The following is a 24,585-nucleotide window of genomic DNA, read 5'->3' as shown; positions in this document are numbered from 1 at the left end:
ACATACAAATATACTATACACACATTAATATAATATAATATAATATAATATAATATAATATAATATATGTTGTATTATAGCATTTAATGATTACACGTACAGTGGCTTTCATGCCATCAAAATCAGTCCTGTGTAGAAGTCTCATATACACTTCTCAGTTTGGTTGTCATCCTGAGATTCAGGCATGGCTTTTTTATTGGACCATTGCTTCTTTACTGTGACTTTGAAGAAATGTTTCCAAGATGATTTTTTGCCTCAATAATACTAGTTTCATTAATCACAGGTCATTTTTCAGCCCCATCTAACTATAATTGATGGTCCAACTAAAATAAAGTTGTCAATTTAGTGGTATTTATTTCTTGTAGAGTACAGTTGATCCTTTAGCCCCATCTGACCAAAAACCACATTTTTAATACCTCTATGTTCTCTAAGATTCTGTTATTTACAGGTTTCAGGTCCAAAGAAAATTCCAGTTCCCAATCCCCAAGAGGAAATCTGTTAATCTTGAGAATTACAAGAGAAAAATATATTTCCACAATTTTAAACCATGTTTGAAGCAAGCTTTAATTAAATACTGACTGGGATGGTGGGCTCCAGTCAGGTTCACTCTTTGTAATCACAACAAGTGGCCAATAGGTAGCCATAAGTCACATGTTGTAGGGGCTCTTTAAAGGCAATGCCATTCTTTGACTTCATATCCCAGTGTGGCTTTGTTATTTGCCAAAACCTATAACCCCAGGATTTCAGCAAGTTACTAAAAACTTGGGGAAATGGAGATTACAGGTTGACTTTGGCTTTTGTGTTCCCCTATTGAGTTTTGTTCCCGGTCAAATTCTTGAATTTGTGATAAGTCCTTGTTATCTTTGGATGTAATAATGGCCAGCTTCATAGTACTTAGATAGGAATTATCACTTAGTTAAGGAATTAATGATGCCCAAGCCAAATGTGAGCAAAAGCAGGAGGGCTAAAGACCCTATGATGTCTGACATCAGAGTTACTATCTAGGAGGAGCCTAGAAGTGGACAGAGAAGTCATTTATTTCATCTCAGGTGCACATCTCTATTTTTTCTACTATAGCTGAATTATAATCTTGAATTGTTTATGTAATTTTTTCTTATGTCATATGTTACCTCTTTGTTCTGTATAAAGCAGGCCAAGTACCCTATGATTGTAGAACTATCTCAGTTAGTAAATCTACCTGTTGATAAATTCAGGCTCATTTTTTTCTGGTATGCCAATTGGCATTATAGATAGCCATTTTGTCTGGTATTCCAGGGGTTTTCTTTTAACCAAGTATTTCAGCTTGTTAGGGAACAAAGGACAACATGATCTCTTCTGTAATAGTTTTAGATGAAACTAGGGTGCTCTTGTAACTATAAATTTACATTAAGTTAAGCTTGAACAAAAAGAAAGGAAAGTAAAAAGGACATCACAGGAGACGCACTCCCTGGAACCGACCTTCTAATCTAGTATTGTCATAGAAAATGTGAGTGAAGTGGCTCATAGCACAGCTGAGTAGAGTCTCAAACATCTTACTCTCCAACCATATGGAAGAATATGCTGTGGTTTTCAGTCCTGTATGGCAACACTAACCAGCGGAGCCAGTTTCCATCTATAACAGAAGATTGTGTTTAATCATATCACTCACACTGTTGTATGAGCTAAAAATAGACAGAAGCAAGCTGGGAAGAACCTATTTATATATGAAGGTAAGGGAGGGCCTGGGGTAAGGTGAGGAAGGCAGTTTCTATGAAGATGGAAATAACTTCTGGTAAAGTCTGCTGGAGTCAACTTAAAGAAAAAGTAGAACAGACAACTGTTTACAAATTATCTATCCCCATCGTCTTCTCCAGTCTTGGCAGAGGAAAACAAAAGATAACCCTATAAGCCATTAATTTTAAGAGTTCAGTTTATCCTTCCAAAGACAAGGTATTAGGATTCAGTTCCAATCCTATACTAAGCTGAAATTATGTATGGCAGCCTTCCAGATGATCACGATTCTCTGTGGATAAACAAGAAATGGCTCTCTTCATCTCAGTGATGCTTTTCTGTTTTACTGAACTGACATCTTTGGACTACTTTTATTTTCTATTACCTGATTTAAAATTTCTCCAAAATTACATTCTAGCATCTATTTTCATTGAATACTATAATATATTGGGATATTTATGAAAGTAGAAAATCATCTAGGATAAAATTCAGAATTGAAAAAGATATTTTTGTGCTTAGCTAGTACCCAGAATGTTTTCCATTCATTCATAACCATGTATGTATGCATGTATGTATGTATGTATGTATGTATGTATGTATGTATGTATGTATACATATATACTGTGTGTATGGACTAACACTGTAATTTTAGATGTGTACACTATATAAATTCCTCATTAATTTAAATTGTTCAGTTACACAGCCTAAAGTTATGTGGAAAGAAAATCTTAATTGAGAAAGACCTAGAATAGACTGGCTTATGAGCTTGCTGTGGGGCCTTGTCTTGCCTATTAATTGTTGCCAAAAGACCAATCCTACTGTAGGAAACACCAGCCTGAGGTGGGTCATTCTGAGGCATATGAAAGCTAGCTAAGCAGGAACATTTCCTTATGGTCACTACCATCAATTTTCTACCTGAGCTCTTGCTATGATTTCTGTCAATGATGAACTGTAACCTAAAAATGTGACATAAACTCTTCCAATAATTTGCTTTTAATCATGGGGTTTTATTATAGCAACAATAATAAAATTAGAGCAACAAGAAAAGAAACCAAGACTTGATAAAATTCCAATGATTTCAAGTGCCTCTTTTTCACAGCTGAACATTGCTCCATCATTTCCTAGATCTTAGATTCTGAATGATGGGATCTTGTCACAACTTCACAAATGTATGGAGGCCAGAATTGTATTTTGAATTTTTTTGGAAATAGCTATGAAAGACAGTAGTACCACCTTGTATGTGGAGCTCTGGATTATAATTCTTGTAATTTTATACAAGTACATAGTGGCACTTAGCCCCCTGGAAAAAAAGCTATATTGGCATGCTAGTTTATAAGGTACCATTTCAGATGCCTCTATGTTGATGAGAAAGAGAAGCTTTATAATGAAGTAACTTCATTATTATTCTGGTGTGAATACTTCACAGAGGAATTTCTAAGTAATTTTTAAAGAGTAAGATTTTATATTTCTCAACTTTTGTTTCAGTGTTTGTCATTTATTTGAGATAGAGTCCTGCTCTATAGCTCAGGCTGTTCTAAAATTTATGATCATCATGCCTCAGTCTACAAAACTCTGGCATTATTAAGAAGTAGCACCATCCTAGCTAAAATTTCTCATTTTTGTAAGATTTAAAATGTATCCCATTTTGCTCATAAATTAAGCTTACTTTGCAATGCACTATTCATCTATTAAAATCAATTTAACTCAATTACACTATATTATCTTTCTAACAATCAACATATTACTTCAAATTTGCAAATAAATTTGAAAAGTATTAATATCCATGCTGTAAGAAAAATCCATTACCAAGTATGTTGTAGTAAAATGTTCTAAAGTAAAGGACAACAGCTGTCAGAGCATTCACATATACATCCAACTGCACTACTTATAAAAAAGCCTAAGTTGAAAATATGAACCTGTTCTATATACAGCAGTTTAAAAATAGTAAGCCATTTCTATCTGTATCTACTGAATTTACATCTTCATCATGAGGAGAGCTATACTGAGCAGACTGTTTCTTTCCGATACTGAGTTTTTCCTCCACTATTATGGTATATGAGGAGAAAAGTAGCTATGACAACATTATTCTTTAAGACAGGGCTCAGAAGTGTGTGTGTGTGTGTATTTGTGTTGTGTGTGTGTGTGTGTGTGTGTGTGTGTGTGTGTGTGTGTGTGTGTTTTACAGGAAATGACACAAGACTTCAATGTACAATGCATCTTAGGTGAGTGTCATGACTTACCTCTACTCCAAACCCTAGATATCACATTCCTTGAGGGACTATATACACAAAGAAAGAGAAAGCCAAGAACTATCCCATCATACCCTCAAATAAAATGAATAAGAGAGATTCTTAAATGCAGTGGATATTCCTAAGTGCCCCTTGCAAATGTCTACTGGTTTTGCTTAATTGTAAATCTCTGTTGTCAGGGGAACAGGTAAAAAGCAGGGCCAGAGAAGATGATGTAGAGCTCCCAACAAGTGTGAGGACTCCCATATCACCTATACAACTTTGAACTTAATCCAAAAAATTAGAATTGTGATAAGTAGGATGTTCAAATTTGGAGGACTCCTCAAACTGTCAAACTAGGGAGGTTTTAAAATATGTTATGTTGCCCAGTGTATGGCACTGAGCCAAATACTTTGAAAAAATTAAGATGGTATTTTTTTAAAAATTTATTCATTATTTTGTGTATGTGAGTATACTGTTGTTGTTTTCAGACACACCAGAAAAGGGAATCAGATCCCATTATAGATGGTCACAAGCCACCATGTGTTTGCTGGGAATTGAATTCAGGACCTCTGGAAGAGCAGCCAGTGCTTTTAAGCACTGAGCCATCTCTCCAGCCCCCAAGATCTTAAATTTTAAGATTAGTTTTTTAAATGACTTGCAAATGAGATTTATAATATGCTAAATAAAATGTTTTCTGAAAGCAGAAGGACTAGTGTAGCATGATTTATTTAAATAGATCCTGGCAGTGGCAAATTCCATTATAACCACCCTAATGTTCTAAATTCCTGAATGAAAAATACACACACAGGTTTCATATTTTGATATATCTTTATCAGCTCAAGGACTGGATCACTTCCTAACCACCAGGTGGCTAATCTACCTCCATCCAATAATCCCAAGTTATTACTTCCTAAATCCTTGTGATGGTTTATATATGATTGGCCCAGAGAATGGCACTCTTTGGAGGTATGACCTCATTGGAATAGATGTGTCTCTGTGGGCATGAGCTTTAAGAGCCTTATCCTAATTGCCTGAAAGTCAGTCTTTCTCTGGCAGCCTTCAATTGAAGGGGTAGAAATCTCAGCTTCTCTTGCACCATGCGTTTCTGAATGCCACAATGCTCCTGTCTTGATGATAGTAGTATGAACCTCTGAACTTGTTAGCCAGCCCCAATGAAATGTTGTCCTTATAAGAGTTGTGTTGGTCATGAAATCTGTTCACAGCAGTAAAACCCTGTCTAACAATCCTATATTCCATTGGGCTGCCCTGGACCCAGTTGATTAGCACTCTTGGTCTGCTCTCTCACAGCTCCTACATGACAGCTATGCTCTCTGTCCTGTACCTTCTCAGACACAGTATCTCCCCTCTCCTTTTTCTCCCCCACCCTTTCCTTCTCCCTCTCCCTCTTCTCTCTATCTCCATCTCCATCTCCAGGCATGGCAAATTCTTTCTTTTCCCTCCACCTCTCTCTCCTTAGTCCAGGAATCCTAAATTTCCCAGTCTTTGCCTGTAAACATCTTTATTTACCCATCAGAACCACCAAAAGCAGGTTTCCTGGGTGTCTTACCTGGGAACACTTGTGTGAGCAGTTTTTGAGACCCAAATTAACATATGAATACAAGCCACTATAGCTGCAGATTATAAGTTAAGTTACTGTGAAAAAGAGAAATGGACTGGGAAGTTATTTGGGGATAGAAAAATAGAGATTAGGAGAGTATCTTAGTAGAGAAATCACTTCCAAATAAAGCAAAGCACCAGAGTTTGGATTCCCGCCACCCATACCAATGCCATGTACATCAGAAGCTTGGCAGTACACATAAAGGTTCTAGAACAAAAAGAAGCCAATACACCCAAGAGGAGTAGACAGCAGGAAATAATCAAACTCAGGGATGAAAGCAACTAAGTACAATCAAAAAGGTATATACCAAGAATCAACAAAACCAGGATCTGGTTCTTTGAGAAACAAGATAGATAAACCTTTAGCCATACTAACCAGCGGGCACAGAGAATTTACCCAAATTAATAAAATCAGAAATGAAAAGAGAGACATAACATCAGAATCATAGGAAATCAATCGTCAGATCCTACAAAATAGCCTAGATTCAACAAAACTGGAAAATATGGATGAAATGGACAATTTTCTAGGAAAATACCAGGTACTGAATAAGGAATTGACAAATGGGACCTCATAAAGCTACAAAGCTTCTGTAAGGCAAAGGACACTGTCATTAGGACAAAATGGCAACCAACAAATTGGAAAAAGATCTTTACCAATCCTACATCTGATAGAGGGCTAATATACAAAATATAAAAAGAACTCAAAAAGTTAGACTCTAGAGAGCAAACTAACCCTATTTAAAAATTAGGGTACAGAGATAATCAAAGAAATCTCAGCTGAGGAATATAGAATGGCTGAGAAGTACCTAAAGAAATGCTCAGAATCCTTAGTCATCAGCGAAATGCAAATCAAAACAACCCTGAGATTCCACCTCATACCAGTCAGAATGGCTAAGATCAAAAACTCAGGTGACAACAGATGCTGGAAAGGATGTGAAGAATAAGGAATATTCCTCCATTGTTGGTGGGATTGCAAGCTGGTACAACCACTCTGGAAATCAATCTGGAGGTACCTCAGAAAATTGGACATTCCACTACCTGAGGACCCAGCTATATCTCTCTTGGGCATATACCCAAAAGATGCTCCAACATACAACAAAGACACATGCCCCACTATGTTCATAGCAGCCTTATTTATAATAGCCAGAAGCTGGAAAGAACCGAGATGCCCTTCAACAGAGGGATGGATACAGAAAATGTGGTACATCTAAACAATGGAATATTACTCAGCTGTCAAAAACAATGACTTTATGGAATTCATAGGCAAATGGAATGAACTAGAAAAAAATCATCCTGAGTGAGGAAACTCATTCATAGAAAAACACACATGCTATCCACTCATTGATAAGTGGATATTAGCCAAAAAGTTTGAATTACCCAAGATGCAATCTACAGACCACAGCAAACTCAAGAAGTATGACCAAATGTGGATGCTCCCATTACTTCTTAAAGGGGGAAAAATATACATAGGAGGGGATATGGAAGCAAAGTTTAAAGCAGTGACTCAACGAATGGCCATGCAGAACCTGCCCCACATATGGCAAATATATATACAGCCACCAAAAATAGATAAGATTACAGAGGCTAAGAAATGCATGCTGAAAGGGACCGGATATAGTTCTCTCCTGAGAGACACATCCAGAGCATGTCCAATACAGAGATCAATGCTAGGTGCAAACCTCAAACTTAGAAGAGGACCCCCTTAGCAGGAATTAGAGGAAGTATTGAAAGAGTTGAAGGAGCTTGCAACCCCATAAAAACAACAATGCCAACCAACCAGAGCTTCCAGGGACTAAACCACTATCGAAAGACTATACATGGACTGACCCAGGGCTCCAACTCCATATGTAACAGAGAGTACCCTTGTTGGGGCACCAGTGTAAGGGGAAGCCCTTGGTCCTACCAAGGTTGGGCTCCCAGTGCAGGGAAATATGGGGGGCAGTAAGGGAATGTATGGGAAACAACCATATGGGGGAGAGGGAGGGGAGGGAATGGGGGCTTATGGACAGGAAACTGGGAAGGGGAATTACATTTGAAATGTAAGTAAATAAATATATCTAATAAAAAATTAAAACAAACAAACGAACAAAACAAAATACCTTTAAAAAAAGATTAATAGGGTTGGGGATTTAGCTCAGTGGTAGAGCGCTTGCCTAGGCAGCGCAAGGCCATGGGTTCGGTCCCCAGCTCCTAAAAAAAAAAAAAAAGAAAAAGAAAAAAAAAGATTAATAAACCAAACGGCCTAAATGAGGATGCTTCAATCCGACTAGAGAGAAACCCTTGGGGTTTCTATCTGCCCCTGAAGCTGAACCTGTCCTACAGCTCAATGTATCAAACTCACATGGGGGAGAGAACTGATCTATCAGAAGTGTGGACATTACTAAGAGCTCAGGGAAGACTTAAACTTCTGCTCATATTCCTGGCCCGAGAGGAACCTGCCTAGTGCACAGGAAGCTAGGAGTAGTCAGAGTCAGGACCCTCCCTGTTTTGGCCTGTGCCCAGAGCTGAAAGCCAGATGCCAGGAGCACTGACATACCTAAAAGCAGAGGTAAGATCACTCTTCTCCTCCCAGCGACCTGCCTAGAGGTCTCATGACATATAAACCTAGAAGCAGTCTGGGAAAAGACACTTCTGGTTTCTGCAAGCACTCTGAGCTGAACTGGTCCCACAGTTCTCTGTACCAGGATCCAGCTCTAAGAAAACAGGTCTACAGGAGTGCTGACATACAGGCCTACAGGAGGGTTCAGCCACTGTCAGAGACAGCAAGACAAGGTAACACCAGAGACAACCTGATGGGGGGAGGAAAGCACAGGAATCTAAGCAACAGAAAACAAGACTAGATGGCATCATCAGAGCTCAGTTCTCTCACCAAAGCAAATGATGGATATCCAAACACACCAGAAAAGCAAGATATAGATTTTAAATTACATCTCATGAGATGATAGAGGACTTTAAGAAAGACATAAATAACTCCCTTAAAGAAATGCTAGACAACACAGATAAACAGAGGAAACAGGAAAATAAAACCAAACAGGTAAAGAAATCAAGCAAAATCCATTCAGGATTTAAAAATGGAAATAGAAAAAATAGAGAAATCACAAAGGGAGACAACCCTAAGTCAGAAAATGTAGGAAAGAGAGCAGGAGTCATAGACCCAAGCATCAACAAAAGAATACAAGAGTAGAAGAGAGAATCTCAGGGACAGAAGATACCATATAAAACATTAACACAACCATCAAAAAAAGGTAAAACACAAAAAGCTCCTGAGCCAAAACATCCAGGAAATACAGGATCCAATGAGAAGGTCAAACCAAAAGGATAATAAGTATAAAAGAGAAAGAACACCCCAAATTAAAGGGACAGTAAACATGTTCAACAAAATTGTAAAAAAACACAACCTGAAGAAAGAGTTGGCCATAAATATAAAAGAAGCCTACAGAACTTCAAATAGATTGGACCAGAAAAGAAATTCCTCCTGTCACATGATGCTTAAAGCACCAAACGCACAAAAAAAGGGAAAGAATATTAAAAGCAGTAAGGGAAAAAGGTCAAGTAACATATAAAAGTAAACCAGACCACATTTCACCAGACTTCTCACCAGAGACTAGGAAAGCCAGTAGATCCTGAGCAGATGTCATACAGACCCTCAGAGAACACAAATGCCATCCCAGCCTACTATAACCAGCAAAATTCTCAATTAACATAGATGGAGAAACCAAGATATTCCATGACAAACCAAATTTACACAATATCTTTCCACAAACTCAGCCCTCCAAAGGATAATAGATGGAAAACTCCAACACTAGGAGGAAACTACACCCTAGAAAAAGCAAGAAGGTAATCATCTTGCAACAAATACAAGAGAGAAACCCAGACATAATTCCATCTCTAACAACAACAACAACAAAATAAGAAACAACAATCACTATTTCATAATATCTGTTAACATCAATGGACTCAATTCCCCAGTAAAAAGGCATAGAGAAAAAGACTGGATATGTAAAGACGACCCAGAATTTTACTGCATATAGGAAACACACCTCAGTGACAAAGACAGATATTACCTCAGAGTAAAAGGCTGTACACAATTTTCCAAGTAAATATTCCAAGAAACAAGCTGGAATAATAATTCTAATATAAAATAAAGGCAACTTTCAACCAAAAGTTATCAAAGAAAAGATAAGGAAGAATACTTTATATTCATCAAAGGAAAAATCCACAAAGATGAATTCTCAGTACTGAATATATATTCCAATATACTCCAAATGCAAGGGAACATACATTTATAGAAGCTCAAAGCCCACATTGTATCTCATACAATAATAGTAGGAGATTTCAACATCACTCTCATCAATGGACAGATCATGGAAACAATGTAAACAAAGACTGAGATAAACTAACATAAGTTATCAACCAAATGGATTTGACAGACATTTATAGAATATTTCATTCTGATACAAAAGAATATACCTTCTTCTCAGCCCTGCATGGTACCTTATCTGAAATTGATGATAAAATTGGTCACAAAACAGGCCTCAACTGATACAAGAAAATTGAAATAATCCCATTCATCCTATCAGATCACCACGGCTGGTCTTCAAAAACAACAAAAATGACAGAGAGCCCACATATATATGGAAGTTGAACAATGCTCTACTCAATGACAACTTGGTAAAGGAAGAAATAAAGATAGAAATTAAACGCTTTTTTAATTTAATGAAAATGAAGGCACAACAAACCCAAACTTTGGGGACACAATGAAAATGGTGCTAAGAGGAAAACTCATAGCTCTGAGTGCCTCCAAAAAGAAACAGGAGAAAGCATACATTAGCAGCTTGACAGCACACCTAAAAACTCTAGAATAAAAAGAAGTAAATACACCCAAGAAGAGTAGACAGCAGGAAATAAGGAAATAATCAAACACAGGGCTCAAAACAACCAAGTAGAAACAAAAAGAACTATACAGAGAATCAAACAAACAAACAAAACAAACAAACAAAAAAACCCAGATAAACTGTTAGTCAGGCTAACTAAAGGGCACAGAGTATCCTAAATAACAAAATCAGAAATGATATGGGAAACATAACAGAATATGAGGAAATTCAAAAAAGTCATCAGATTGTACTACCAAAGCCTATATTCAACAAAACTGAAAAATCTAGATGAAATGGACAATTTCTAGACAGATGCTAGGTACCAAAGTTAAATCAGAATCAGATGAACCTTCTAAACAGTCCCATAAACCCTAAAGAAATAGAAGCAGTCATGAAAACTCTTCTAAACAAAACAAATAAACAAACAAACAAATAAAACCAAAACAAACAAAGAGCAAAAAAACAAGACAAGATAGGTTTAGTGCAGCTTTTGATAATAACTTCATAGAAGACCTCATACCAATACTGTCCAAACTATTCCACAAAGAGAAACAGAAGCCCTACCCAATTCCGTCTATGAAGTTACAATTAGGCTTATACCTAAATCACACAAAAACCTAACAAAATTGAACTTCAGACCAATTTCCCTTATGAATATTGACACAAAAATACTCAATAAAGTTTTCAAAAATTGAATCTGAGAACATATCAAAATGAACATTCATAATGATCAAGTAGGCTTCATCTCAGGGATGGAGGGATGGTTCAAAATACAGAAATCCATCAATGTAATCCATTATATAAACAAACTAAAAAAAAAGGACATGATCATTTCATTAGACGCTGAGAAAGCATTTGACAAAATTAAACACCCTTTCATGATAAAAGTCTTGGAAAGATTAGGAATTCAAGGCCCATCCATAAATATTATAAAAGCAATATACAACAAACCAGTAGCCAACATCAAACTAAATGGAGAGAAACTTGAAGCAATCTCACTAAAATTAGGAATTAGTCATGGCTGGTCACTCTCTCCTTACTTATTCATTATAGTACTTCAAGTCCTAGCCAGAGCAATAAGAAAACAAAAGGAGGTCAAATGAATACAAATTGGAAAGGAAGAAGTCAAAATATCACTATTTGCAGACGATATGATATTATACATAAGTGATCACAAAAGTTCTACCAAAGAACTACCAAGCCTGATAAACAACTTCAACAAAGCATTGTGAATGCTGATGACTTCAGGAAAATTAAGTCTAACAAATCAGTAGCCTTCCTCTACTCAAAGGATAAATAGGCTGAGAAAGAAATTAGGAAAATGATACTCTTCAGAATACTCACAAATAACCTAAAAATACCTTGGTATGATTCTAACAAAGCAAAGTGAAAAGTATGTATGACAAGAACTTCAAGTCTCTGAAGAAAGAAATTAAACAAGATCTCAGAAGATGGAAAGATCTCCCATGCTCAAGGATTGGCAGGAATAATATATTAAAAATGACCATTTTGCCAAAAGCAATCTACAGATTCAATACAATCCCCACCAAAATTCCAACTCAATTCTTCACAGAGTTTGAATGAGCAATTTGCAAATTCATCTGGAATAGCAAAAAACCCAGAATAGCGAAAACTGGCCTCAAAAATAAAAGAGATTCTGGGGAAATCATCATCTGTGACATCAAGTTCTATTATAGAGCAATGGTTATAAAAACTGCATTGTATTGGTAAAGAGAGAGACAGGTAGATGAATGGGATAGTATTGAGGACCCAGAAATGAACACACACACACACCTACAGTCACTTGATCTTTGACAAAGGAGGTAAAAATATCCAATGGAAAAAAGATAGCATTTTCAACAAATGCTGCTGGTTCAACTGGAGGTTAGCATGCAGAAGAATGCAAATCTACCCTTTCTTATTGCCCTGTACAAAGCTTAAGTCCAAGTGGATCAAGAACCTCCACATCAAACCAGATACATTCAAACTTCAGAAGAAAATGTCGGGAATGGCCTTGAACACATGGACATGGGGAAAAAATTCCTGAACAGAACACCAATGGCTTATGCTCTAAGATAAAGAATCAATAAATGGGACCTTATAAAATTGCAAATCTTCTGTAACGCAAAGAACATTGTCATTATGACAAAACCACAACCAACAGATTGGGAAAAAATCTTTACCAATCGTACATCTGATAGAGGGCTAATATCCAATATATACAAAGAAATCAAGAAGTTGGATTCCAGAGAGACAAAGAACCCTATTAAAAATGTGGTACAGCTTGGCAGGGAATAGAGAGGCAAAGATTAAAACAGAGACTGAAGGAACACCCATTCAGAGCCTGCCCCACATGTGGCCCATACATATACAGCCACCCAATTAGACAAGATGGATGAAGCAAAGAAGTACAGACACACAGGAGCCGGATGTAGATCTCTCCTGAGAGACACAGCCAGCATACAGCAAATACAGAGGTAAATGTCAGCAGCAAACCACTGAACTGAGAACAGGACCCCCGTTGAAGGAATCAGAGAAAGAACTGGAAAGCTTGAAGGGGCTCAAGACCCCATATGAACAACAATGCCAACCAACCAGAGCTTCCAGGGACTAAGCCACTACCTAAAGACTATACATGGACTGACCCTGGACTCTGACCTCATAGGTAGCAATGAATAGCCTAGTAAGAGCACCAGTGTAAGGGGAAGCCCTGGGTCCTGATAAGACTGAACCCCTAGTGAACGGATTGTTGGGGGAAGGCGGCAATGGGGGAGGATGGGGGGAACACCCATAAAGAAGGGGGGGGGGGTTGGGGGATGTTGGCCCGTAAACCGGGGAAAGGAATAACACTCGAAATGTAAATAAGAAATACTCAAGTTAATAAAAAAATTAAAAAAAAAAAATGTGGTAGTGTTAAACAAAGAATTCTGAGCTGAGGAAGACCGAATGGCAGAGAAGTACATAAAGAAATGTTCAACATCCTTAATCATCAGTGAAATACAAGTCAAAACAACCCTGAAATTCTACCTTGTACCAGTCAAAATATCTAAGATCAAAAACTCGGGTGACAACTTATGCTGGCAAGGATGTGGATAAACAGGAACACTCTTCCATTGTTGGTGGTATCGCAAGCTGGTACAACGACTCTGAAAATCAGTCTGGAGATTCATCAGAAAATTGGACATAGTACTACCTGAGGACCCAGCTATACCTCTACTGGCCACATGCCCAAAAGATGCTCCAACATATAACAAGGACACATGCTCCACCATGTCCATAGCAGCCTTATTTATAGTAGCCAAATCTGGAAAGGACCCAGATGTCTTTCAATAGAGGAATGGATACAGAAAATGTGGTACATCCACACAATGGAATACTATTCAGCTATCAAAAACAATGACTTCATGAAATTCATAGGCAAATGGATAGAACTAAAAAATGCCATCCTTAGTGAGGTAACTCAACCACAATAAAACACATACGGCTCACTTATAAGTGGCTATTAGCCCAAAACCTCGAATTACCCAAAAATCAATCCACAGACTACATGAGGCTCAAGAAAAGGGATGAATAAAAATATTCATAGGAAGGGATATAGAGACAATGCTAGGAGCAGAGACTGAAGTAGTGACCATTAAGAGTGTGCCCCTTTGTATCCAGCAAAATATACATATATATCCACCAAACCTAGACAATATTGATGAAACCAAGAACTACATGCTGACAGGAGCCTGATATACCTGTCTCCTGAGAGGCTCAGCCATAGTATGACAAACACAGAGGCTAATGCTAGCAGCAAGCCACTGAACTGAGAACAGGGTCCCCATTGCAGGAGTTAGAGAAAGGTTCGAAGGAGCAGGAGGGGCTTACAAGCCCATAAGAACAATACCAACCAAATAGAGCTCTCAGGGACTAAACCACTACACAAAGACACTACACATGGACAGACACATGGCTCCAGCTGCATGAGTAGCAGAGGATGGCCTTTTGGAGCAACAATGGGAGGAGAAGCCCTTGATCCTGTAAAGACTGGACCCTCCAGTGTAGGGGAATGTCAGGGCAGGAAGGTGGTGGTTGGGGATGGGGAACACCCTCACAGAAGATTGGGGAGGGGGGATTAGATAGGAATGGTGGGGGAATCCAGGAAAGGAAATAACATTTGAAATGTAAATTTAAAAATCCAATAAAAAATAAAAAAATAAAAGTAATAAGAGAGAGAATAGATATAACTCAAATTTCAATTGGTTCCAAAATACTGTGAAACTTTTGATATATTTTACTTGGAGAATGAAATACTGCACCTGTAACATTTCAAGTTACTTCCTATGAGGCAGGTATGAAGACAAATGTAGATGAGTCCAATTACTCATTCTGAAGGGTCATTATTTGATGTGGTGTGTGAGAGCATGCATGTGCGTGTGCGCAGCGCGTGCATGTGAGAGAGAGAGAGAGAGAGAGAGAGAGAGAGAGAGAGAGAGAGAGAGAGAGAGAGAGAGAGAGAGAGCCTGTATCTTCTCATTCATAATAGGTTTGTTTGTTTTCAGTGTAGGATCAAGCTATGGCCTTATACAGGCAAATGTTCTACCATAATGCTACATTGTCAAATCCCACTAAAGTAACCATGATTGTCAACTGCTAGCTGCACTGCGTCTTTAGACTCACACAAAGGCCCCTTAAAAGGTATGCACATTGAGGTCTAGGCCAAGTTTTGGAAATTAGTTCTCTTCTTCGATGGGTTCTTAGAATAGAACTCAAATTGTCAGGCTAATCTTTTATCAGATTGTCACAGCAAATGTTTTTACATATTAGGCCATTTCACTGAATGTATTATTAGATTTTAAGATGAAAAATAATACAAGTATTTCAAATAAACCCATAGAAAGGACATTAAGTTGGAGGGAATGGATTTTAAAAAGATGTATTCATGCCTTAGTTTTACAATTCTGTCACACAAATTAGTAAAACATTTCTAATTCTTTTAAAGGGGCCCGGTAGCACTGAAAAGATGCCTCTAAAATAAGAGGGTTTTTTTTTCTCCCAGAGTCATTTCCCAGTACATACCAGGTAGTTTACAACTGACTTCTATAACTATAATTTCAAAGAGTCTGACACTCTCTTCTAGTTTCCATGGACACTGCACACATGAGCAACACACGCGTACATATAAGCAAACTACCCATACAGATAAGATAAAAAGAAAGAAAGCTTTTTTGGACAGGGAACTGTGTAGTTTAATAACTCGTGCTTTTAGCTGATGGTCTGTTTGGATTAGAATTGATGAAGAACCGCCACCTAAACTCTTCTGAAGAGATACCTAGGAGAGTATCACTGGGGTTTCTCTAGTCTTAGAAGGAGGTTTCTTGTCCTTTCTTTAGAGTACGTTACAAGCAAAAACAGTAACTTTCACTATATTGATTTGTTTTGTGAGACAAAGTATGTCCCTTTAAAGTTCATTTGTTGAAATCCTAACCCTTAGTATTGCAGAATACAACTTTATAGAGTCCTAGGGTCATCACACTAGAGTCCCACTGGAATAGAAAACTCCTATTCATGATGGGTGCCCTTAGAAATAGGGTCAGTGTGGACAGAGATATGTGCTCAGGAAGAATGCCATATGGTGATGGAAGGTTCTTTACTAAGACTGTCAAGTATCACAGTCAAGATGCCAGCCATTCTCTATTTTATGGAAGCTTCATTGCAACAGAGTGTGCCTGTTGATAGAGACCATTTCATCATGGATGCCTAGAGGCACTTTACTATTGATTTATGTGTCACTGTTTCCCATTATTTTACTCAAATGATATTAATATTTAAAGCATTGCATTTAATTTGCATTGCCTTACTGATACAAATATCCATTTGGCTAAATAATTTAAGAAACAAAAGCCTCTTTTGGGAGGAAGGGGAGAGTATGTGTTTGTATAGATTATGTGATTGTGTGAATGTAGTGGAAAATTGCTCTATATGTGAAGTTTGTTTTTGCAAATTTCTTTTTTCCTAATGAGATAATATTTGAAAATGGAAAAGTTAATTTGTCATTAAAATTAAGTATAGCTTTCATGGGGCACAACTTTGCTAGTTAGATGCTAAGGTATTTATGGAAGGACTTGGAATATACCTGTCTCAGTGGATATTTTCTTACTTAAATTCAACTTTACTTGTTATTATAACTATTTTATTTCTTTCTATCATAATTTGAGTCAAAGTAAGTTAATACATTTTATTTTGATTGTTTCAAATATTTTGTACAATATTGTCTCATGGAAATTATGTAAAGCTTATATATAAAATAGAATCTTTAATTGTTAACAATACTTTTTAAACATTTAAATCTTAGTCACATCTTTAAATTCATATTTTTTTTAATGTTTCCTTTAGCTTCTGCATACTTAATACTCTAATAATCTTGGCTCTTTGGAGCATTCATTCTCTTTTTACTGCACACTTTACTTTAGTTCAATGACAGTATAATGAATTCTAAATTTAATGGGAGTAAAACCTTTTCACAGTGGTAAGTCAAGGCACTCTCTGATAGAAAATTAATTTGTAATTTTGAAACCATTCTTTTACCTTAAACATTTAAAGGAAAAGTGTGTGCGAATTACAAACTTTTGATGAGAAAGTGGTCCTGTGTAGGACGTCACAGTCTGTAAGGAAGTGCAGAATTCTGCTTTGATGACAACTTACCCTCACAGCATAAGTAAATTTCTGTATCTATAGAAAGTCCAATATCATAAATATCATTTGATTACTACCTATTGCTTTTGTTTCTTATCACTTTAGGCTTGTTAAGACAGATTCTCTGCTGCAATGTTTGTTTTCACATTAAATCCAACAAAAGTTTATATGCTGTCTTATCAGAAGCAAAAAACCAGAGAAGATGAACTTAAGGATAACCTATTAAAAATGGTATCAGCTTCTGTAGGCAAACTTGAGGACACACTGCAAGATAATTGAATCATTAAAGAGGTTGCTGAAATTCTACTACTTCTCTGATATTCAGAAATCATTTATTAGCTAAACACAAACAGCAGATCATTGTGAAATATAACAGTAATAAAATTAGTCTCTCATGGAGGAAATGAAATTTTCACAAGTTTACAAACATAAGCACAATTTATTTGAGAGAAACTAATGAGTAAATCTAAATTTATTTACATTTGTACATAAAATCTACTGTATTTACAATTACTCAATGCTTTAAAAATGAAACTTAATGTGATGCCTGCAGCTGGATATGACAAGCCCAGATGGTTGAGAAGTCTCCAAGAAAACTCACATCTGTTGACTGTTCCAGTATTTTATTTCAGGAAAGTAATATTTAATTGAGTGCCATGCTTCCTTGACATTCTTTTTCTTGTGTTAAGAAATGTGCCACTTGTCTAATTTTTTATTTCTGAAATAAATGAACAGTGCATCATTTTCTCATACATATTCAAAGAGTATTTTATACTTTATGCAAAGTAATCTCTATCTATAGAATTTCAATTTGATTTATGACAAACAGATGTGCCAATTACAGTTTCCTGAAATAATCAGGTTCATAATAAGAGCTTGTGAATGTTGTATAGTTGTTTCTGTGATATCTTACAGTTTTATATAAAAACCTGTTGCTCTAATGATCAGCTGATTCTGAAAAGTAATTAGAATTGATGTCAAAATGGTAGAATGTTGCTTCTATAATTTCTCAGCACAAGATTCTAAAAGGAGAAGTCATGTAGCAAGTAATGAATTCCCATGTTTAGTACAGTAAAAGAGACTTTGAGAATATTATACAATGTCAGAGGAAAGGAAAAATAGTTGTGACATCACGTGGTGGAATAAGAAAAGTACAGCATTTAGGATACTAGAAGTTAGAATTTGAGTTCTATCATTGTTAGCTGTTTTATTTATTTATTTGGTTATGAGTGGATAGTGCTTTGATGATTGAAAACAAGCCTCATACTTATAAGCAAGTTATAACCCCCAATTTGATGACCTTTTTGCTAGTTGGTACGAATAACTTCAAACTATTTCAAGTTTTTTGCTGCATATTTTGAAGAAATTTGGTAATCTTGGCAGAATCAATGACCAGCAAACAGCAGATAGTTTAAACCGTATCAAAATCCGTTCGTTCATACAAAGAAATAAACCACAAGAACAAGATAAATTTGCAGTGGCTGAATGGATAGCTATGATAGGAAAGAAGTCACTGGATTTTTATATATATATATATATATATATATATATATATATATATATATATATCTTTTGACAGAGGATACAAATATTTATTATTTAGTAGGAAAGAAAGAACAACACTGTCAACTCCTTCCAATCCTCTAGCCTTCCTGATACTAATTTGTAGATTTCATATTTCATCAATATCTCCTAAAAGCTATACTGTTCAAAAAACGTTAAAATACAAATTTGGGAAAAAAATTAAATCAAGCAATAGAAAAAAATAGCCCAAAGATGTTAGTTCAGTACAAACAGAAAGAGTCTCTGAGATGAAGAGAGCCATTCTCCAAGACTACAATACCTTGCTCTCTCATGAGAGCCATTCCTTGTTTATCCACAGAGAAGAGTGATCCAGGAAGACTGTCATACATAGTTTCAGCTTAGTATGAAATTGAAACTGAATCCTAATACCTTGTCTTTGAACAGATGAAATGAACTCTTAGAAAGATGGCTGATAGCTCATGGGATTTTCTTTTGTTTTCCTCTGCCCAGACTAGAGAACATGACAGTGACAGATGACTCAATAAATAGCAAATGCCTGTTTAACTTTTTCCTTAAGTTGACTCCTATAGAGTTTTACAAAAGCTCTTCCCATCTCCAAAAAAAACTGCCCTTCATTACCACACCCCAGGACTATCCTTACCTTTACATCTAAATAGGTTCTTCCCAGTTTACCTCAGTGTGTTTTTAGTTCACATAGCATTGCACATGAAATAATTAAACCAAATCATATTTTACAGACACAAACTAGTCCTGCTTCTTTGTGTTGCTATGAAGGACAGAAAACAAAAGATCACTCTTCCATAGGTCTTAGATTATGCCAAAAATATCTTACAACAAGGCAAGAGGAAAAGTATTCATTTTACTATATATTGATGTTTATTTTATCTCAGGAGCTCTAGGACCTGGAAGGAGCTCCCAATTCAGAGAACACAGAACTCAGAAAAGGAGCACACTGAGGATGGGTTCTCACCTCTTTGTTAAGCATCAACCCCAGATCTAGCCCTCTACCAAGGCAAACCATACAAAAACATGAGGGCCAGTCTTCCCAGGATAAGGTAGTACTATTACCCTAAGTTAGAACAAAGGATTCTTTCAATGGGATAGAAATCATGCCTATCCAAGCTGGGGCTAAGGGCAGTTTAGCTGTGCAAATACTTGATTCTGGGGCTTCCATGATTGTGTTGATCTTTAAATCTTCCCAAACATTTTCATCCATAAGGACACCAAGAAGGAGTTGGATGAAAATGTTTGGCTTTCCACCAGAGTCTGAGTTGATAAGTGCTACAGCCCAATCCAATCAGCCTTTTCCTCTCCACAGTGACTCTACTGTAGGGCTCACCTCCTTACTCCTGATGCAAACACTATAGACCAAAAGAGCAAGAGCAACTTCTCACTAAGAGAAATAGAGCAATGATAGGAGATGGTAAGAACAATAAAATACATGAGAAGACAGGAGAGACAGGCATGTTTTGTTAATATTTATGAGTGTGCACACACACACACACAATGGAGCTGTATTTAAGCAAAAGAAGAATGAAATTTTGTCATCTGTGGCAAAATGGATGAAACTAGAGATAAGCAGTAAAACTACTAGACTTAGAAAGGCCAATATTACACCCTTCTTCGATGTATGTGGACTGATTTACATATGCATGTACATATACACACATTTCCACACCCACGAGCACTCATATGTACACACATGTTAGTACATATGCACCTGTACATGCACACACTCATGCACATATCCATCTATACCTGTATACACACACACACACACACACACACACACACACACACACACACACAGTGAGAAAGTAAAAGAAGAAAGACTGTTCTGGGAAGGAAGAGGACCAAAGGGAACACAGGAAATTCCACAGAAGGAACTGGTGGCTTAAGAAGACAAATAGACAAAATATTACATATTTTTCTCTGACTTGAAATGTGGGTGCAAAAAGGGGATTATATGATGTGAGAAGTGGGATCAGCAGGAGTTCCCCTTAGATGTGAAAATAGAACAATGAATCTCAGTATTCTGTGTACAATCTAAAAAGATAATTTTAAAAACTACCTTTGACAGGAATCAGAGTGAATGCCTTTAATAGAAGCACAAGGGAGGCAGCGTCAGGTGTATCTCTATGAGTTTGAGGGCAGCCTGGTGTTACATAGTAACTTTTGGGCCAGCCAGAGCTACAGAAAAATCCTTCTACAGAAATCAAAAAGTATATGTACATTACATGCTCTTTTACATACATATTCATATATATGATCATATGTGTATGTAAACTGTATGGATCTAGCCATAAGGTTCTATAGCTGGATATGTAATTAATTTGGGTATCACATCATGAACATTGCAGAAAAAACCCTCCAAAATATAAATAAATAATATTGGTTCTACAAAGTAATATCAACAAATTTAAAGGAAAGCCTCATGAGTTTAAACAATAAACTTAGTCATTCACAGAAAATTATACCAGGGCATTTAGTCAATATATAAAAGGTGTAGATATATGGAAAAAAACTATTGAAATTTGATGAAAATATCCTAGGAATAACATACATTTTAAAAATATCAACAATAAATTTCCCATCATGGAATAAAAAATATAAATCAATAAATTAAAATGGCTATTAAGTGCTTTCTTAGACAGTATGGCAATTGTGCAAGGATTATATGGAAACTTCTGAAGTTTTTCTTTTAAAAAAATCAGGATAATGGAAGTCTCTGCACTGGGTCTCATTCATTCCAGTCATGATGCTGCTTAATCAACTCAAGAGTGCCAACACTGAGGCTCGGTTTGGCTGCCATGTGAAGTAAACTTTAGGATGTGCAAAAGATAAAAAAAAAACAAAAAACAAAACAAAAAAAAAAAACACACTTTATTGGAACGTTGGAAGAACCATATGTTCTGGCCCCTGATTTGGTTATGTTGGGATCAAAAAATATCCAGGTTATTGAGGATGTGGTCAATTATGCACAAGAAGCTCATTATGAGAAGGTTCTACATAGTCAATAGGCATTTCATCAGTGATGGTGGTTGGAAGACACTGATGTTCTTATTGACTCTTCAATTTTTTCATGCCCTATAATGTATGTTTTAGCAGTCTCTTACTGTGGCTCTGGTAACAACAAACTTATTCTTCCTGTTTGTGATGTTAATGATGATGTAGGGGGTGGGGCAGAATTTTTCTTTTAATTCAAGATGCCTACACAGAATCCAAATGCTATTTCTTTGTTGTCAGACAGGTGTTATCCTCATGTGTTCTATGGAGCTGCAGTGGTTCTGGGAATCTGCTGTTGTGGTACAGGAGAAAAATGACTAGTTTAATAGAATGGGTAACAAATAACCCTGTGTGTAAACTATGTAAGGCAAGAGGCTCTGATAGCTTCAACTATCACTAAGATACAACAGACCAAACATGTGTCCAAAGGTAATCACTTCAGACATCTCTATTCCAAAATCATCACTGACAAGCATGACAATGCTGTGGTTTGGTGACATTTAGTGAATGCTGGTGGTCATAGTGTCACAATCTTCTTACAGTCCAGGACTGGCCATAGTCATATGCCTTCTAGGTAGCTATTTGTCTTGTTACACAGTTCTGGTTTCCTCTTTCACACTTCATGTCATTAGCTTATGCCTCTACCTGAGACATTGGCCTTATCAAGGACTTAAAGATGCTAAAATTCCAGCATAAATCAAATTGTAAATCATCTACATTTGCCTATCTTGTCCCTGTTGAAGAACTAAAATAAAATAAAAAGATCTACTACTGTAATATCTATTACTGTTAAGGCTTGGTAAAGGAATGGGGGCAATGGGGAGAAGAAAATGAAAGTGAATGAAGCAGAGAAAGAAGAAAAAGAGAACATGATCCAAGGTTTCAATTACTGGATAATCCAGCATGATTTATGCCTGCCCAGCTTACTGAAAGAAATCTGTAATAGCAGCCTTTCATCCTACTCTGCATTAGAGGCATTATAATTCTGAAAGATACCAGAAAAAGAACAAAAGCCAGAGTCTCAGAAATACTAGCCTATATTGATGATTAAGAACTAATGGATCATAATATCACAAGGTCACATGCTCCACTATGTTCACAGCAGCCTTATTTGTAAGAACCAGAAACTGAAAGCAATCTATATGTCCCTCAGGGGAAGAATGGATACAGATAATGTGGTTCATTTACACAGTGGAATACTATTCATCTATTGAAAACAAAGACATCATGAATTTTGCAGGTAAATGGATTGAATAAAAAAAGATCGCCCTGAGTGTGCTAACCAGATGCAAAAGGATATGAATGGTATGTACTTACTGATAAGTAGATATTAACCAAAAATTACATAAAACCCATGCTACACCCCACAGATCTTAAGAAGTTAAGCAAGAAGGAAGACCCAAGTAAGGATGATTCAATCACACTTAAAAGGAAGAACAAAATAATCATGACTGGCAGAATGAGGGAATGACCTGGGTGGGAGAGGAGACAGAAGAGGGAAAAACGGGGGCAGGATCAGATAGGAGAGAATCCTAGAGAGTCAGGAGAATGAATGGAAATGTGCAGCTGCCAGTAGTGGGAAGAAGGGAACAACTAAGAAAGTCCTAGATACCTTGGATGGAGGAGGTTTCCAGGACTCAAGGTGGGTAATGTTAGCTGAAACACAACAGTGGAGATATGGCTCCTGAAGAAACAACCTCCAGTAGTTAGACAGGGCAGCCAGTGAAGGAGCATCAACCAAATTCAAAAGTTTTGACCAAAATTTTTTCCTGTCTAAAAGAAATACAGGGACAAAAATGGAGTCAAGACTAAATGAATGACCTACCAGTAACCAGTCTAATTTGGGATCCATCCCATAGGTGGGCACCAAATTCTGACACTATTACTGACATTATGTTGTGCTTGCAGACAAGAGCTTAGCTTGACTGCCCTCTGACGGTTCTACCAGCAGCTGACGTAGACAGATGCAGGTACTTACAACCAAACATTGGACAGAAGTCAAGGAACCCTATGGAAGAGTTAGGAGAATGATTGAAGGAACTCAAGGATATGGCAATGCTATAAGAAGAGCAACAGTGTCAACTAATTTGGAGAGAGCTTTCAGAGACTAAGTTACAAACCAAAGATGGGAAGATTGAAGATCCTGGCACATATGTAGCAGATATGACTATTTACTTGACTTTCGAATAAATACATTAAAATCTTTTATAATATTTCATCTCTATTAAAAATGTATACAGTGTATTCTAATAATGTTTCTTTCAATATCCTCCGAGACCTTCTCCACTTTCTCACCCATCCAACTCCATTTGGCAAATTAAAAAAGTAATTAAATATATTAAAATCTAGGAAAAAAGAGAAAAATATTAGTTCCCAAAATCTGCAACTCACCAATAGTTGCATTAAGAAACAAATCCTGTGGTTGTGATTATACATACAATAGTGGTCTATACATGCAATCCTAGTGCCAAAAGAGCTGAGGTCGTGTGAGGTAGTTCAAAGCCTGCCTAGAACCCAGCCTACACTACTGTATGAAACCGGACTCCAGAAATAACAGTCACTTTTGAGTTCAGAACTCCAAACATGTCAGAACATTTTACAGGATCCCAGTTCAATCAGGGAAAAAATGACAACTTAAGCATTTAATAAAATAACAGAGTACCCCTAACCGTCTAAGTTCAGCATACGCATTTGATAATAGGTCAGGCAACCATGCTACATTGTGACAAGCCATCATCAAGAAACAAGTGTGTCTCCCATCCAAGTACTAACCAGGCCTGACCCTTCTTGGCCTCCAAGATCAGGCACATACATGGTGGTATGACCAAGACAAATAGGCATCCTACAGACTGGTAAAAACATCTTTAGTATCCCCACATCTGACAGAGGGTTAATATTCAAAATATATAAAGAACTCAAGAAGC

The 24,585-nt window shown here is 36.8% G+C and overlaps 1 pseudogene; it reads left to right on the top strand.

Moving 5' to 3' along the window:
• Positions 1–22,415, top strand: part of LOC116904056 — a 41,721-nt pseudogene extending 19,306 nt beyond the window's left edge.
• Positions 22,416–24,585: the final 2,170 nt, after the last annotated feature.

This window comes from Rattus rattus, chromosome 1 (assembly GCF_011064425.1).
Source record: "Rattus rattus isolate New Zealand chromosome 1, Rrattus_CSIRO_v1, whole genome shotgun sequence".
In the NCBI taxonomy this organism is placed as follows: domain Eukaryota; kingdom Metazoa; phylum Chordata; class Mammalia; order Rodentia; family Muridae; genus Rattus; species Rattus rattus.
The sequence above is the reverse complement of the archived record's forward strand: the minus strand, read 5'-3'. Positions and strand labels throughout refer to the sequence as shown.